The 14,939-nt window shown below is 51.0% G+C and overlaps 1 protein-coding gene and 1 long non-coding RNA gene across 8 annotated transcripts in view; one reads left to right on the top strand and one right to left on the bottom strand.

Annotated features, from left to right (window-relative positions):
* The window catches only part of LOC105473204 (kazrin, periplakin interacting protein), a 1,227,585-nt gene that overhangs the window by 1,111,281 nt on the left and 101,365 nt on the right, over window positions 1-14,939 (top strand). The window lies entirely within an intron of this gene.
* Window positions 1,546-2,891, bottom strand: LOC139364329 (uncharacterized). The gene is made up of 3 exons (XR_011625986.1): window positions 2,683-2,891; window positions 2,444-2,599; window positions 1,546-2,045 (listed from the first exon to the last, which is right to left on the bottom strand). It is a non-coding gene; the product is annotated as an uncharacterized lncRNA (long non-coding RNA).

Below are 14,939 nucleotides of genomic sequence, written 5' to 3'. Positions count from 1 at the left end.
CAGTTGCAGGTAAAGTTCTGCAACATGGCTGGGCGCAGTGGCCATGCCTGTAATCCCAGCACTTTGGGAGGCTGAGGCGGGCGGATCACTTGAAGTCAGGAGTTTCAGACCAGCCTGGCCAACATGGCGAAACCCCGTCTCCACTAAAAATACAAAAAAAAAAAAAAAAATTAGCTGGGCCTGGTGACTCACACCTGTAATCCCAGCTACTTGGGAGGCTGAGTCATGAGAATCTCTTGAACCCGGGAGATGGAGGTTGCAGGTGAGCCCAGATTGCACCACTACACTTCAACCTGGGCGACAGAGCAAGAATCTGTCTCAAAAAAAAAAAAAAGTTTTGCAATGTTGCTGGTGCCTCCAGGCCTTAGTTTCCTCATCCTCATCCTTATAAGGGAAGAGCAGCAGCCCCTACTCCCTGGACTGTCAGCAGTGCACACAGGGCACTTTCCACAGAGCCTGGCACCGGGCACTGCTCCATGAATGAAGCCACCCTTGTTTGGTCAGCTGGGCCAACTTCTCTCCACCCTGAGCTTGCACACATGCCTTCTTCAACTGCTGGAGTGCTCCCCGCCTGTGGGGTCAACCTCACCAAGAGGCCGTGTGTTCCCACAATGTTAATCATTGTTCAGAAGGTTCGTGAGGATCACTCTCTGTTCCACGTGTGGGTGACTTAGGGTGGGAAGTGGATTCTTCTGGCAGTGTCCCACTTGGCCCCACAGAAGCAAAATCTTATTTATTTGACAGTCACAGGGGCTGTTCTTTCTCCCAGCTGAGGCTGGCCCTAGCCAAAATTCACTGGTATTCCTTGTGGAGGACACAGAATGTCAAAGGGGAATCAGACCAGGAGCAATTGGTTGAGTTTACAGAGAGAAATCTGGGGATACAGGCTGCTGACACTGTTGACTCCTTGACTGGGCCAAGAGTCAGTGGGTCTGCAGCCCCAGAGGTGAGGACACATAGCTGCGTTGCACCCTGAGTTTTTTGTGCCATAGAGAGAACAGCATTGGGGTTAACAGCACCAACTTGGAATCAGACTGCCCGAGTTCCAAGCCTAGCTTGGCCAGTGACTCTCTGAATGACCTTGGGTAAGTCACTTAGTTTCCCGGAACCTAAGTTTCCTCATTCAGAAAAACCAGCGTCATCACCATCATCATCATTGTCATCATGCTAAGTACTGTCCTGAGTCTTCTAGATGAATATTAAATCTTTTAATCCTCACCAAAAAAACACACACATGGCCAGGCACGGTGGCTCATACCCGTAATCCTAGCACTTTGGGAGGCCAAGGCGGGCGGATCACTTGAGGTCAGGAGTTCGAGACCAGCCTACCCAAATCAGTGAAACCCCGTCTCTACTGAAAACACAAAAATTAGCCTGGTGTGGTGGCGCATGCTTGTAGTCCCAGCTACTCAGGAGGCTGAGAGACAGGAGAATCAATTGAACTTGGGAAGCGGAGGTTGCCGTGAGCCAAGATGGCGCCACTGCACTCCAGCCTGGGTGACACAGAGAGACTCCGTCTCAAAAAATAAAATAAAATAAGAATGAACACACACACACACACACACACACACAATTGAAGGTATTTTTTTTATCTTCAGGCAACAGAAGGGCACAGACAGGTAAAGGAAGGCACTCAAGGCCCCACATCTGGGAAGCGGCAGAGCTGGGATTTGGACTTGGGTTATGTGGCACTCGTTAGCCTCACAACCTTATGCCTTGGGGATAACGTCGTGGATGTGAGCACCCCGCCTAGAGCTTTCCAGGTGGGATAATGCGTGTAAAATGCAAAAACGCAGTGCGTGGATCCGGTAGGCAGTGGGTTCCGCTTAGCTGTTTTCATCTCTGTTGCTCCAATTGGCAGTGGCTCTGGTAACTTGTGTTCGAGACTGTAGGTCAAAATCCACTCATCCCTTTGGGGACCATGAATAGATTCATTATCTTGATTGTGGTGATGGTCTCGGGGTGTCTACATACATCAAAGCTTGGCTCATTAGGCATTTCAAATTACAGGCAGGTTATCCCATACCAATGCTATCTCAGTAAAGCTGTTTTTTAAAAATAAAGCAGAGATCAACCAACAGAACAATAAAAATTCTATTTTGCCCACTGGGTTTGGCCAAGTGAGGGCCCCCTCCCATGGGATAGCACCCCTGTGATTGTTTTTCAGGCAATGTTCCTTATGTTCACATTCTAGCATGAAAGGGAGCTTGGAAAAAGGGGTGGGGGACGGGCATTGCCTTCAGGTCATCAGCTCACCCATTCCTTGTCTCTCAGCTCAGGATCACCATGAAACCTCTTACCCCCATTCCCTGCAGTTGGAGACTCTTCCCCAGGTGTGCTGTAAAATGCACCTGCCTGCTGTATCACTCCCTTAGGTAGAGACCTGGGTTCAGCCTCTGCCCCCAGGTGTCACTCACAGTGTCCCCTGCCCACATACACAAACCTGTTCAGCTCCAGGGGCTGCAGGTTGCGTAGGTCCTGGCCTCTGCTGAGGGAAGCATAAAACCAGTCCTGCTTTGCTCCTTCCTTCTCCTGGTCTTAGAGGACATTTCCTCTGAGTGTCTCCTGTTCTAGGCACTGTGGAAGGTTCTGGGCGTACCTAGGTCAAAGACAAAGCGAGGTGAACATACCTGGAGCCTCGTGCACAATCAGGGTGAAGAGGATAATATCAGACCGGCCAACCTCACGGTGCTGTCTGGATGAGAACGTCCTGTATTTCATAAACTCTAAAGTGTGCACTTTTTGCATTTTAGCACGTCTGAAACCAGTGCCTTCCCCGTCACAGTTGGCAGTGTTCTTCCTTCCTTGGTGGCCACTAAATTATTGGTCCATCTTATACCAGCCAGCTTCCTAGATCCGAGGGCACCCGCTGTGCAGAAGAGGCTGGTACTGTGCAGATACCATTGCAGAGTGAAAGAATCTGGAGAAAGAATATTCCAGAGTCTGTGGGCGCGGCTCTCAGCATTGTGTGTAAATCTCCTGGCACAGGGCCAGGCATGTAGCCAGAGTTTGGTCATTTTGTTTGCCGTCTTCAAGGAGATGAGATGGTGTCTCATCGAAGTCAGCCTCTGGGGAAACCAAGTCTGGGGTCAGAGGTGCTTCTGGCCTTGCCCTTTTTTATGGGATCTTGCTCCACCCCTAGCATTAGACAGAGGGGTTCAGATCCCGCTTTAAGCACTCATTGACCATGTGAGCAAGTCACTTATTAATAGCTATCCTGCCTCAGTTTCCTCATCTGTAAAATGGGCATAATAATAGTACCCGCCATCTGGCATGATTGTGAGGATTAATTGAATCTTGACACTTAAAGCATACTCATTGCTGGGCACGAACCAGGTACTTGAGAATCGACTTTTTACGATTGCCATTATTAAAGGTGATTATTCTTTTGAGCTGGTGATACAGAGGTAAATATTCCCAGGTTGCTATTTTGAGGCCTCACAACCTCATATCCACTGGGGAGGATAATACGCAAACCAAGCCCAGCATGGGAATGAGGGGGTGCCATGGCCGACCTTCATCCCAAAACACGGGAGGGTCTCAGGAGCAGAGACCTGCCACATATTTTACAGGAGCACTTTGATTGCTTAAAATCATCCCCGGTTTTATTTGGATAAAAACATGTTTTTAATCCATTCCACAGATTCTGCCTTTGCAGGTTGCTGGGCATGGACCCAGCCCCTAGGAGTCCAGTCTGACTCATTACAGACTGCGTGCCAGTGTTTGCAGGGCAGTCACTGGGCAGGTACCATCTGTCGGTGCTGTGTGCACCCTGCTCCACACCTCTCTGACACTGACCCTGCCAACCCTGTCCCACTTTCCCCGAGCTCCAGGTTAGCCAGAATTGTGCCCACCCCTTCCTGGTTTTGTTTGTTTGTTCGTTTGTTTTTCTGAGTTTAAATTTTAACCTAAAGGGGGCCAGGTGCGGTGGCTCATGCCTATAATCCCAGCACTTTGAGAGGCTGAGGCAGGTGGGCCGCTTGAGGTCAGGGATGCGAGACCAGCCTGGCCAACATGGCGAAACCCCATCTCTACTAAAAATATTGTAAAAATAGCTAGACCTGGTGGCACACGCTTGTAATCTGAGCGACTTGGGAGGCTGAGGCAGGAGGACCGCTTGAACCCAGGAGGCGGAGGTTGCAGGGAGGTGAGATCGCGCCACTGCACTCCAGCCTGCATGGCAGAGCAAGACAACTCCGTCTCAAAAAAAAAAATTTTTTTTAACCTAAAGAGCATTAGTGTTGGCACCTCAGCAGCAAGGAAACCAGTGCCTGCTGTATTGTCTCCTCTGTGATGGGACAGACATCTCAGCGGGCCCCGGTGGCACATACAGCTTTGTTTCCTCTGTGCCTTACCATGACACTGGACCCTGGGTAGATGTCCAGGCAGATCAGAACTCAGTTGGGTCTGAGCCTTGAGCCCTGGGACTGTGAGCTGTGTCAGAGACAGTTCCCACCACCATGAGACTTGGGGTTCTGGGGTGCTCTGCCAGGCCAGCCCAGGGGCACCAGCAAACATCAAAATCAAAGGCCAAGCCCTTTAGCGTTTGCAAAACACTTATGCATCCAGTATCTTGTTGAAGCAAAGGAGGATTCTCATGGCCAAGAGTAAGACTGGAGGTAGATGACCCAGGTCTCTGGGCCAGGGGAGGTTTGAGCTAAATCTTTGCTAGGCTTAGGGAAGAGAGGAGCCCTCTCCCACCTGCAGAGGTTTGGTGGTGACCTAGCAGGTACCTTGCATGCAGCAACAGCTTATGAAGTTCTAATTGGATTGAACTGGATGGGAGCAAGAAAAGCCCGGGCCGGGCAGGTCCCTCCCGACAGCGAGCCAGGAAAGGGCAGGATCTTTCTCCTATCTTTTCCCTCATCATATTTTATCCCATCCACAGGGCTGAGGCCCAGGTGTCAGAGTGGAAGCAGGTGATCAATCACTCATCCACACATGTTTACTGAGTACCTACTATGTTCCAGGCACTGTCCTAGGTGACAGGGATACGGCAGTTGACAAAACAGATAATAAACCAGAGAAATAAGTAAAATGTATGATGTGGTAGTTGGTGCTAAGTGCTGAGGAGAAAAGTAAAGCCAGGAAGAAGGGTGGGATGCACCAGCGATTGCCATTTTAGAAACTTCCAGGGAAGGAATGATGATACTCCTAAAACCAATCACAGCCGTATTTACTCAGTAACCTCGAGGGGCCAAGCCCCTGCTAGGAACCGGACAGACACTCGTGTAACCTTTGGTAACAACTCTGAGAGTTAGCAGGTTGGGAGGCTGGGCAGGCCTCAGGAACCAGAGCACTGGGTGAGGGGCTGGAGTGTTATGGATATGACTATCTCCGTTTATCGCCAGCGAGCTGCAGAGGCAGGATCTGAACCCAGAACAGGCACTCCAAATCTGGCGGGGTTTTTTTATGAGCTAGGAATGTAATGTTGCAACTACCTGGTGAGGTGCAGGCATTGCGGTCCCCAGTTTGGCACACTGCACTTGGCTGGGAGGTGGGGAGGGTGTGATTTGAGCCCAGGGCTCTCTCAGGCCTCTCTGTGTCCCAGGCTGGCTATGTCTGGACCCAGGAAGCAGGAGGAGGTCCCAGGTGGAAGGCTCGGGCAGAGCTCTGGTGGGACGCAAGGTGGGCTCGGCCAGCCAACTTGTGGGTAGTGGGAGCCCTGCCGTTCCTTCGCTTCTTGGTTTCTGCTCTGCAGGGCAGGTAGGTAGCCCGCCTGCCTGCCTCCACAACAGATGTTTAGCGGGCCCTGCAAAGTGGGTATCTCCACAGTGGAGGAGACTGGAAACGGTGCACTCCTCATTTTCCAGCACAGGCCTGCTTGCTAAGAAACCTAAATGCCACCACCCATTTAACTTCTGGGCTTTGATTTGCATAAGGAGTTTTTTCCTGATACAGTTATCAGTTCATAGCATCTCCCATGTGCCTGGAGCCTCCATTAGCACAGGAAGGAAGCCATGCCATCACCCAGCCTTGGCACAGAGGCGGTCCCTGCAAGTGGGACTGGTCAGCTGCGGAGTCTCTTGCCAAGTTCTGGAGCAGAGAAATCACCTCCTTCTTCCTTCCCTTTTAAATAAAAGAACTGTTTTGGCCTTGAAGCCTGCTGAGGCTCCTGGAGGCCTTGTTTGTCTTGAACTCGTGGACTGCGGAAGTGAGTAGCTGCTTCCCCTGGAAGCTCGGCCTGAAGCTTATCGCCGTGAGCCCAGCGCTTGGGCCACACCTCACGCATCCAGACAGCACCGCCTCGGAGTCCAGGCCTCGGCTGTAAGTCTGAAGCCCAGGCTGTCAGAGGAAAGAGTTTTCCCAAGTGGATGAGTGGCCAGAAGTGGCGGATGTTACAATGGGTCCTGCTGGACTCTGCAGGTCTCAGGCAAGCCTGAAAGTAGGTGGCCTTGCCGCTCACTGGTAGGCTGACCAAGGCTAGTCATTTAACCCCTCTGAGCCTTACTTTCTCATTCATCAGATGGGAACACTGGTACTCATTAGGTTGTGTGGGGTGAGTGAGACAGCTGTGAGGAGGACTGATAATGCCCTGTCGGGTTTGCAGAGCACTTCACTGTTTGCAGAGCTCTTCACAGAGGTCATTTCATGTGACCCTTTAGACCCCCCTGGAACAGGCAGGTTCAAAGGCCAGAGGTTATGTGACCTGCACAGGTGCCACAGGGCCTCTAGCCCTGGTATCTGGCTCTAAGTCTAAGGCTCTTTCTAGCTTGTCCCATCTGCCTTCCACGTTCAAGGTCTGTGTAAGGCACTGTTACTATCCTGAGAGTCAGCCCAGGTTTCTCAATGGTCCCTGTGGGCCCAGGAGCCCTGGGCAGGGGCAGCAAATTCACAACAGGAGCAGCAAGGCTGAGGTCCCATTCCCCTGCCAGCCACAGTCCTCAAGGCCTCTCGAGCTGCATCCTCCTCCCTGAGTGCTGTTTGTTTGGGCTGTAAGTAGCTCAGTTCCTGTTATTCCCCCCTGGACGATCAGGCAGGAAATTCTTCACTTTGGTTTCCTTAAGAGGGCAAATACTTTTCTCTCTTGCAGAAGTAAATAAAGCCTCTGTGCTGAGTTAGCAGTTTTGCACATGAGCCTGCCTGCTGGGGTGAGCCAGCAGCCCCCTTCCCTCCAGCCTCAGCTAGCCCTACCCAGGGGCCCAAGGGCACCAGGAAATTCAGGCGGCCTACTGCCCGGGCACTGACTCCCCAGGTGGCATCCTGGGCATGGCCAGCAAAGGCAGGAAGATTTTTTTAAAGCACACCCAGGGCTGGAGCCTAGGATAACGTGCCTTAAAGAGACTGTGCCTGTTCACAGAAGCACCAGTCACATTCCCCTCCCGCACCCAGAATCCCGATGGAAGAGAAGGAGGGTGGTGTGTGACAGTGTGCTTGTTGAGAACTCAGGTATGCACCATCCCAGTTCCCAGAGCATCCTGAGCACCAGGAAGGCCAGGAGGGTTGCCTGGGGACAGGCAGACCCAGAGTCACAAGGCCAAGCACCTTTGCACACATGGCACCCCTTGCTCAGGCTGGGGAAACTTGTGCTTCCATAGCTGCAATGAACCGATCCTCTTGCTAAGCCCACAACAGTTGAGAGATGGGTTGGGAGAGGCTGCTTTGGGCACCCATGCAGACAGGACAGCTGTCAGCTCCATCGCAAAGGAAGAGAGCGAGGATAAGGCTACAGAACTTGGCCAACACTCAAGCTCCACCATTTGGACCACTGGGCAGAGGCATAAAATGTCTTCTGCTAGCCTTGGTGACATTTTTTATTATGGAACACTTTTGTTATATACAAAAGTGAGTAGAATAATGAAATGAATCCCAGTTACCTATTACCTGACCCCAAACATTCATCAACCCATGGCCAATTCTGTCTCACCCTCCACGCGTTCCTCCCCATACTATGTTGAAGCAAATCCAAGATACATCATGTCATCTACAGGTATTTTAATATATATCTATAAAAGATAAGGACTCTTTTTAAGAAACATAACCTCCAAACTATCATCTCACATGAAAAAATGATCAGATACTGTTATTATTCAAATTTCCTATTGACCCATACATTTTGTACTTTGTTGGAATCAGGATCCAAATGTCTACACGGTATGATTAGTTTTAATGTCTTTTTAAGTCTTTTTGAATCTAGAAGCTCTTCTTCCTTTCTTTTCTATTATCCATGCTAATTATTTGTTGAAGGAAACATGTTGTCTGTCTGGTAGGTTTTCCAGGGTCTGGAGTTTGCTAATTGCATCCCCATGGTGTCCTTAACATGTTCCTCTGTCCTTTGAATTTTCTGTAAATTGATAGTTCATCTAAAGGCTTGGATCAGATTCAGACTCATTTCTTTACTGATTTTTTTTGCAAGACTCCTTCAAAGGAGATGTTGGGTCCTCCTCTCCAGAGGCACATGCCGTCTAGTCGTCTTGCTTTTGTGATATTGTCTGCCCAGGACCTGCGACACCTGAATCCAGACATGCAGCAGAAGTAGCAGAGTGGCAGTGTTGTCTTCTCTTACTCCTTTTTCATGGAGTAGCTAGAGCCCTCCCATAAACAGACTCCCCATCATCTACTGTTTGCTTACCCACTGGTAGAGTTCAAAAAGGAAGGCTAGGTAATTAACTTTCCTCCCTTTATTTACCAGTCAGAACAATGAGTTAGCACCTCCACTTTCATCACTACATTTTAAAAGCTTCCATCATCAGGAAATGGTTTAAGCAATACGTTTGTTGAGTTTCACGCTTAAATAGGCTCAACTCTTTAGAAAACTCAGATAACCCAAATGATGTATTCACCAAGATAGCCAAGGGTGTTAAGCAAATGTGGATATTAATGTGTTAATGAACAGAGTACACCCACTGGCTCAGTCTTTGGAGGCGGATCGGAGTTTGATTCCCACTTTGCTGATGAGGAGACTGAGCCCCAGAAGCTGGAACCTGCCCTGCTAATGTAGCCGGTTAGAGTAAGAGTCCAGGTGCTGTACCCAAATGCAAGGGCAGAGGTGAAGTGATCATATGCTTACGTTATCTCTAGATCCCAGGGCTCCTGGCTGAATTGGATAAGCTGTCTCCTCTTTTGCTTTCGAAATGCTCAGGGGTCTGGCAAGATCCCAGCTCTGAAGGCGCAGGATGCCAGCCACCAGCCTTGAGATGTGGGTGTTTGCACTTTTGCCCATTTCTCAGAAATTTGGGAGAGGCCCTCTTCCCGGAGGCCTTTCCAGGGATCCGGCCAGCTCATGCTCTCTCTCTCTGACTCCCCCTCCCTCAACCCCAAATACTCATATTCTCATGGCCTGTATTACCTACTTATTGCGTTGATTACTGCTAAAGGCTTTAGGTGTTTTTGTTTCTGTGCTAGCAGGGTGCCAAGTCACCATGCTTAAAGCCAGTAATAAAGTTTGCCTGGATGAATGAGAGAATGAACAAACACATAGACCTTACTCTCATCCATTTGTATTTAGACCCTTCTTTCTGACCTTGCCATAAATCCCTTGACAGCAGGGATTCTTGTGTCCTCGTGTAGCCAACACTGGGCACTCAGGGTTGGAGGCGGGGCATCACTTAGCATCTTTAGGACCAAAAAGAGGAAGGAGGAGTGGGAAGGTGGGTGGTGGACATGGCCAGTCCAGAGCCTGCAAGCCCCCTCCTCTGTGTGAATGAGTTCGCTCCTCCCCGCACCCTCAGGGCTGCCGAAACTTGCTAGAGCCTTTCTGTACACGCCCCCAGCCTCAGACTGCATCTGTTCTTAGCTGCCGCTAGTAATAATGGCAGCTAACACCATGGGCAGTGTTGCAGGTCCCTTGCACCTGGAGTAACCTGTGAAGTAGGAGCTGCTACCATTCCTCATTTTACAAATGAGGAAACAGAGGCCCAGAGAAGTTAAGACACTCTCCCAAAGTCGCCCAGCTAGTGAGTAGGGGAGCCAGGACTTGAACCTAGGTGGCCAGGTACAGAAAGCTATTCTTCCCACCTGCTCCAGTTGGTAAAGAGGCCTCCCAGAAGAAACTTCCGCTGCCTCCCATGGGGACCTCTGGGACCAATCCACACATTGCAGACCTCAGTGTTAGAAAAGTTGTCCTAAAAGACCCAGTTAAGCCCAGATCTCCCATTGTGAGCAAGGATGGGGGTTTGCCCCACTGCTGGGTTGATAGAACGTCCCACACCTGGAGGCAGGAAAAGCCTCCCTGGCTTTTTGCCCTAAGGCTAGACGACCCCAGTTTCTTCCAGGCCCTCAGTGCAGGGCACAGCGTAGGAATCAAGGAGGTAAGAAGACACACACGGAACGTAGATCCTTTTGAAAACCTCTGCACGGAAAATAATGGGAACACGGCCAGGCGTGGTTGCTCACGCCTGTAATCGCAGCACTTTAGGAGGCCAAAGCAGACGGATCACTTGAGGCCAGGAGTTCAAGACCAACCTGGGCAACATGGCGAAACCCTGTCTCTACTAAAAATGCAAAAATTAGCCGGGCATGGTGGTGCACGCCTGTAGTCCCAGCTACTCAGTAGGCAGAGGTGTGAGACTCACTTGAACTGGGGAGGCAGAGGTTGCAACGAGTTGAGATCACGCCTCTTAACTACAGCCTGGGCAACAGAAAGAGACTCTGTCTCAAAAAAAAGAAAAGGAAAGAATGGGAAGAGTCAAGCTCACTCCATCTCAACCCCAGGCACCAGACGTGGTCCTAGCGTGTACCCAGAGGCTCAGCCAGCTTCCCGGCTGGGAACAGTTCTTCCCGACCTTCAGTTTAGCTAAGCTCAGGCAGTGCTGAATTGAGTGTGGCTCCCCAGACACGCCAGGTTTCCGCAGGTGTCTGTGGATTTGCAATAGGGCCTCCCTCCCGTAGACTCCTGCCTTCTGGCCTCTGCACCTGTACACGCCTCCACTGTGGTCACTTTCAGTGCTTCCGCAAATATTTATTGAGCACCTTCTGTATGCCAGACTCTCATTTCAGCGCTGTGGGAATAGCAGGAAACAAAATAGCAGGAGGCAAACTCCTCACCCCTGTTTCATTTACATTCGAGTGGGGGAGGGGGAAGCTAGATAGTAAACAGGTAATGCAAAACAGATGATATCAGATGAAAAAAGAGCATTAGAAAAAAATTAAGTATGGAAGGAAAATAGTGCTGGGGGATCTGGCAACATGACAGTTTTAGAGATGGGGGAACAGGGCCGGATGCGGTGGCTCACGCCTGTAATCCCAGCACTTTGGGAGGCCATAGTGGGCTGATCACTTGAGGTTAGGAGTTTGAGACCAGCCTGGCCAACATGGTGAAAGCCCATCTCTACTAAAAAAGACGTAAGAGTTAGCTGGGCCTGGTGGCGGGTGCCTGTAGCTCCAGCTACTCAGAGACTGAGGCAGGAGAATCTCTTGAGCCTGGGAGGCAGAGGTTGCGGTGAGGTGAGATCGCGCCACTGCACTCCAACCTGGGCGACAGAGCGAGACTCCATCTCAAAAAAAAGAAAAGGGGAGGGGGAATGGGAGAACAGTACAGCTGCTCCGAGAACCTGATCAGGTGGATGAGGACCTGAAGGAGGCAGCAGAGTGAGCCACGTGCATGGGACTAGGGTGAGGTGGGGCAGGGGCATTTCAGACAGAGTGGATAGGAAGTGCAAAGGTGCTATGACATGCTAGAGAAATCGTTGCTCTGCAGTTCAGAAATTCATTTACACAGGAAGGATGGTTAAGTGAACCATGGCCGAGAGCCTCACGGAACTGGAGCTCATTCCAGAGGAGGGTTTTGTCTTAGGCTGAGCAGAAACTAAGAACCGAGTTTGCTCTCTGGTCCGAGAAAAGGGCTGAAATTCTGCCCTTGGTCCTTCTGAGTGAGTCTCGAATCCTTCAGGCCACCCCTACCCAAGTGCCCCAAGAGCCATCCACACCTGCAGGATTCTGGGAGGCAGGGAGGGTTTGTCTAAGAATCAGAAATCTGGGATTTGGGCCTCTGAGTCATTTGTGAGTAAGTGACCGTTAACTTTCTGAGCCTCAGTTTCTGCATCTATGAAGTGAGCCCGTAGGTTCCCACCCTGCCCACCTTGCAGAAAGATTGCCAAATGTTTTCTCAAACACAGTGCTCCACGGCAGAGCCTGGGCATGGTTATCATTGCTGCTGCTGTTGGTTTTTTGTATAATTCTATCGCCTTCTTCAGTGCCAGACCCTCTCCAGACCTAGTAGTCCCCGGATTAACCCTTGAAGCTCGCTGGATGAGCCTCTCGTGGCGCGGCATTTCCAGCGCGTTGGAAGAGAGCCCTAGAACCCTGCTCCGGGCTTGTTGTGTGGGAGAGCATCTGCTGGCACCCGTGGAGCTCTGCCATCTGTCACTGTCCAGAAAGCCTTCGTCCCGGGAAGAATCTTGGCACATACCTCTTGCTTAGAGCGAAGGAAGGGCAGTTAGCCGAAAGCTGCAGGTGATTCTACAGGGATGGCCGGGCAGTCGGCTTGTGGGGCTGAGGCCATCTGCTATTCTAAAGGGATGGTCAGGCAGTCGGCTTGTGGGGCTGAGGCCATCTGCTATTCTAAAGGGATGGTCAGGCAGTCGGCTTGTGGGGCTGACTTCCCTGCCCTCACCCTGCCTGGCACTGGCCCAGCTGTTTTCTCGGGTCAGGAGAAATAAGCCTCTGGAGGCCGGCACTTCTCTCCTGTGGGACCTTGGCTGCATGACTTCACCTCTCTGTGCCTCAATTGTCCCCTCTATAAAATGGGAATCATAGTAGTTAATAATTATAGCACCGGCCGGGCACGGTGGCTCACGCCTGTAATCCCAGCACTTTGGGAGGCCGAGGTGGGCGGATCACAAGGTCAGGAGATCGAGACCATGGTGAAACCCCGTCTCTACTAAAAATAGAAAAAATTAGCCGGGCGCAGGGGCGGGCGCCTGTAGTCCCAGCTACTCGGGAGGCTGAGGCAGGAGAATGGCGTGAACCCGGGAGGCGGAGCTTGCAGTGAGCTGAGATTGCGCCACTGCACTCCAGCCTGGGCGACAGAGCGAGACTCCGTCTCAAAAAAAATAATAATAATTATAGCACCTCCTTCAGAGGATTCATAATATATAAAGTTTTAGAACACTTCTGACACACAGTATGAACTAAAGACTGCTTTTTTCAAGTTTATAAGAACTTGAAAAACTGATGGATTTATTTATTTATTTATTTATTTATTTATTTATTTATTTCTGATGGAGTCTCACTCCGTTGCCGAGCTGGAGTACAGTGACGCGATCTCAGATCACTGCAACCTCCGCCTCCCGGTTTCGAGCAATTCTCCTGCCTCGGCCTCCCGGGTAGCTGGGATTACAGGCGCCCGCCACCACGCCCGGCTAATTTTTGTATTTGTAGTAGAGACGGAGTTTCACCATGTTGGCCAGACTGGTCTTGATCTCCTGACCTCGTGATCCTCCCTCCTCGGCCTTCCAAAATGTTGGGATTATAGGCGTGTGCCACCGGTCCTGGCATAGAAACTGATGTTTTTAAACTTTGTTGAAAACCAAAGCTCACTGCCAGTTGCCCGATGCTCTGTGTGACTGGAGTTATCTCTCGGGTGAAGAGTGGGCCTGAGGTGGCCTCTGTGGCAGCTGGCACGGTTGAGCTGCAGGGATTTGGGGCTTCCCTTCCTCCTCCAGGGGGGCCTGCTAAGGACCAACCGTCAGCATGGGCAGGTCTAGGGTCTGAGTCAGGCTGGTCACCCCTTTCTGTGTCTGCTCCACAGGTCCTTCTATATTTTAGGGGTTTCCTGGTGACCACCATCCCTTCTGGTGGGCACAGTCCCCCCACTTCAGCCTCCGTTGGACCCACTGCCTCGTCTTTGCTGCTGCTGTCCCACTCCAAGCCACTGTCCTGCTTCCTGAGCAGCAGCCAAACCCTGACAGGCCTCCCTTCGTCCACCTGTCCCCAAGTCCCCAATCCAGTCTCCGCAAGGCAGCCACAGTGATCGGAGGGCAGGGCGCCCCCGCTTAACCCTGTCACTGCTATGCTGGGTTGAACAGTGGTCCCTGGGTAGGTACCTCCACCCGGAACCTGTGCACATGGCCTCATTTACAAACAGTCTTGGCCGATGGTGTTAAGGTGAGGATCTCAAGATGAGATCATCCTGGGACAAGTGCCCTTGGAAGAGAAGAGAAGAGAGGAGCACTGAGGGGAGAAGGTGATGAGAAGACAGGGACTGAGGTCAGGGTGACATATCTACATGCTGATGGACACCAGGGACTGCGGCGAAACTGGAAGCTGGAGGAGACTTTGAAGGGGATGTGGCTCTGCCACACCTTGATTTTGAGCTTCTGGCCTCTGGAACTACCAGAGAAGACTTTTTTTTTTCCTTCTTTCTTTCTTTTTTTTCTGAGATGGAGTTTCACTCTTGCTGCCCAGACTGGACTGCAATGACACAGTCTCAGCTCACTGAAACCTCTGCCTCCCAGTTTCAAATGATTCTCCTGTCTCAGCCTCCGGAGAAGCTGGGATTACAGGCGCATGCCACCCCACCTGGCTCAATTTTGTATTTTTAGTACAGACTGAGTTTCACCATGTTGGCTAGACTGATCTCAACCTCTCAACCTCAGGTGATCCACCCACCTCAGCCTCCCAAAGAGCTGGGATTACAAGCATGAGCCACGGCACCCAGCCTTGAGAATGCATTTGTTTTAAGCCCTCAGATTATGGCAGTGTGTTATGGTAGCCATGGGAAACTGACACAACTGTCTTCCCACTTCCTTGCAGGGAAACCCAGGCTCCTCTGCACAAGGCCCCTCCCTGGCCTTCACTTCTAGAAAATACTGAGCTCTTTGCTGTCTCAGGGCCTTTGCACCTGCCCTTCCCTCTGCCGGAACATTCTTCCTCTCTTGACACGTATGGCAGCTTCTCCATCCTTCAGGCCTCACAGAGGTCTTTGCAAACCATGCCACCTGCGGCCCAGTATTCCCTGTTTGTTTGCTTCTCAGCGATGACCTCAGTGTGTATTTAAA

This window comes from Macaca nemestrina, chromosome 1 (assembly GCF_043159975.1).
Source record: "Macaca nemestrina isolate mMacNem1 chromosome 1, mMacNem.hap1, whole genome shotgun sequence".
Classification (NCBI taxonomy): domain Eukaryota; kingdom Metazoa; phylum Chordata; class Mammalia; order Primates; family Cercopithecidae; genus Macaca; species Macaca nemestrina.
The sequence above is the reverse complement of the archived record's forward strand: the minus strand, read 5'-3'. Positions and strand labels throughout refer to the sequence as shown.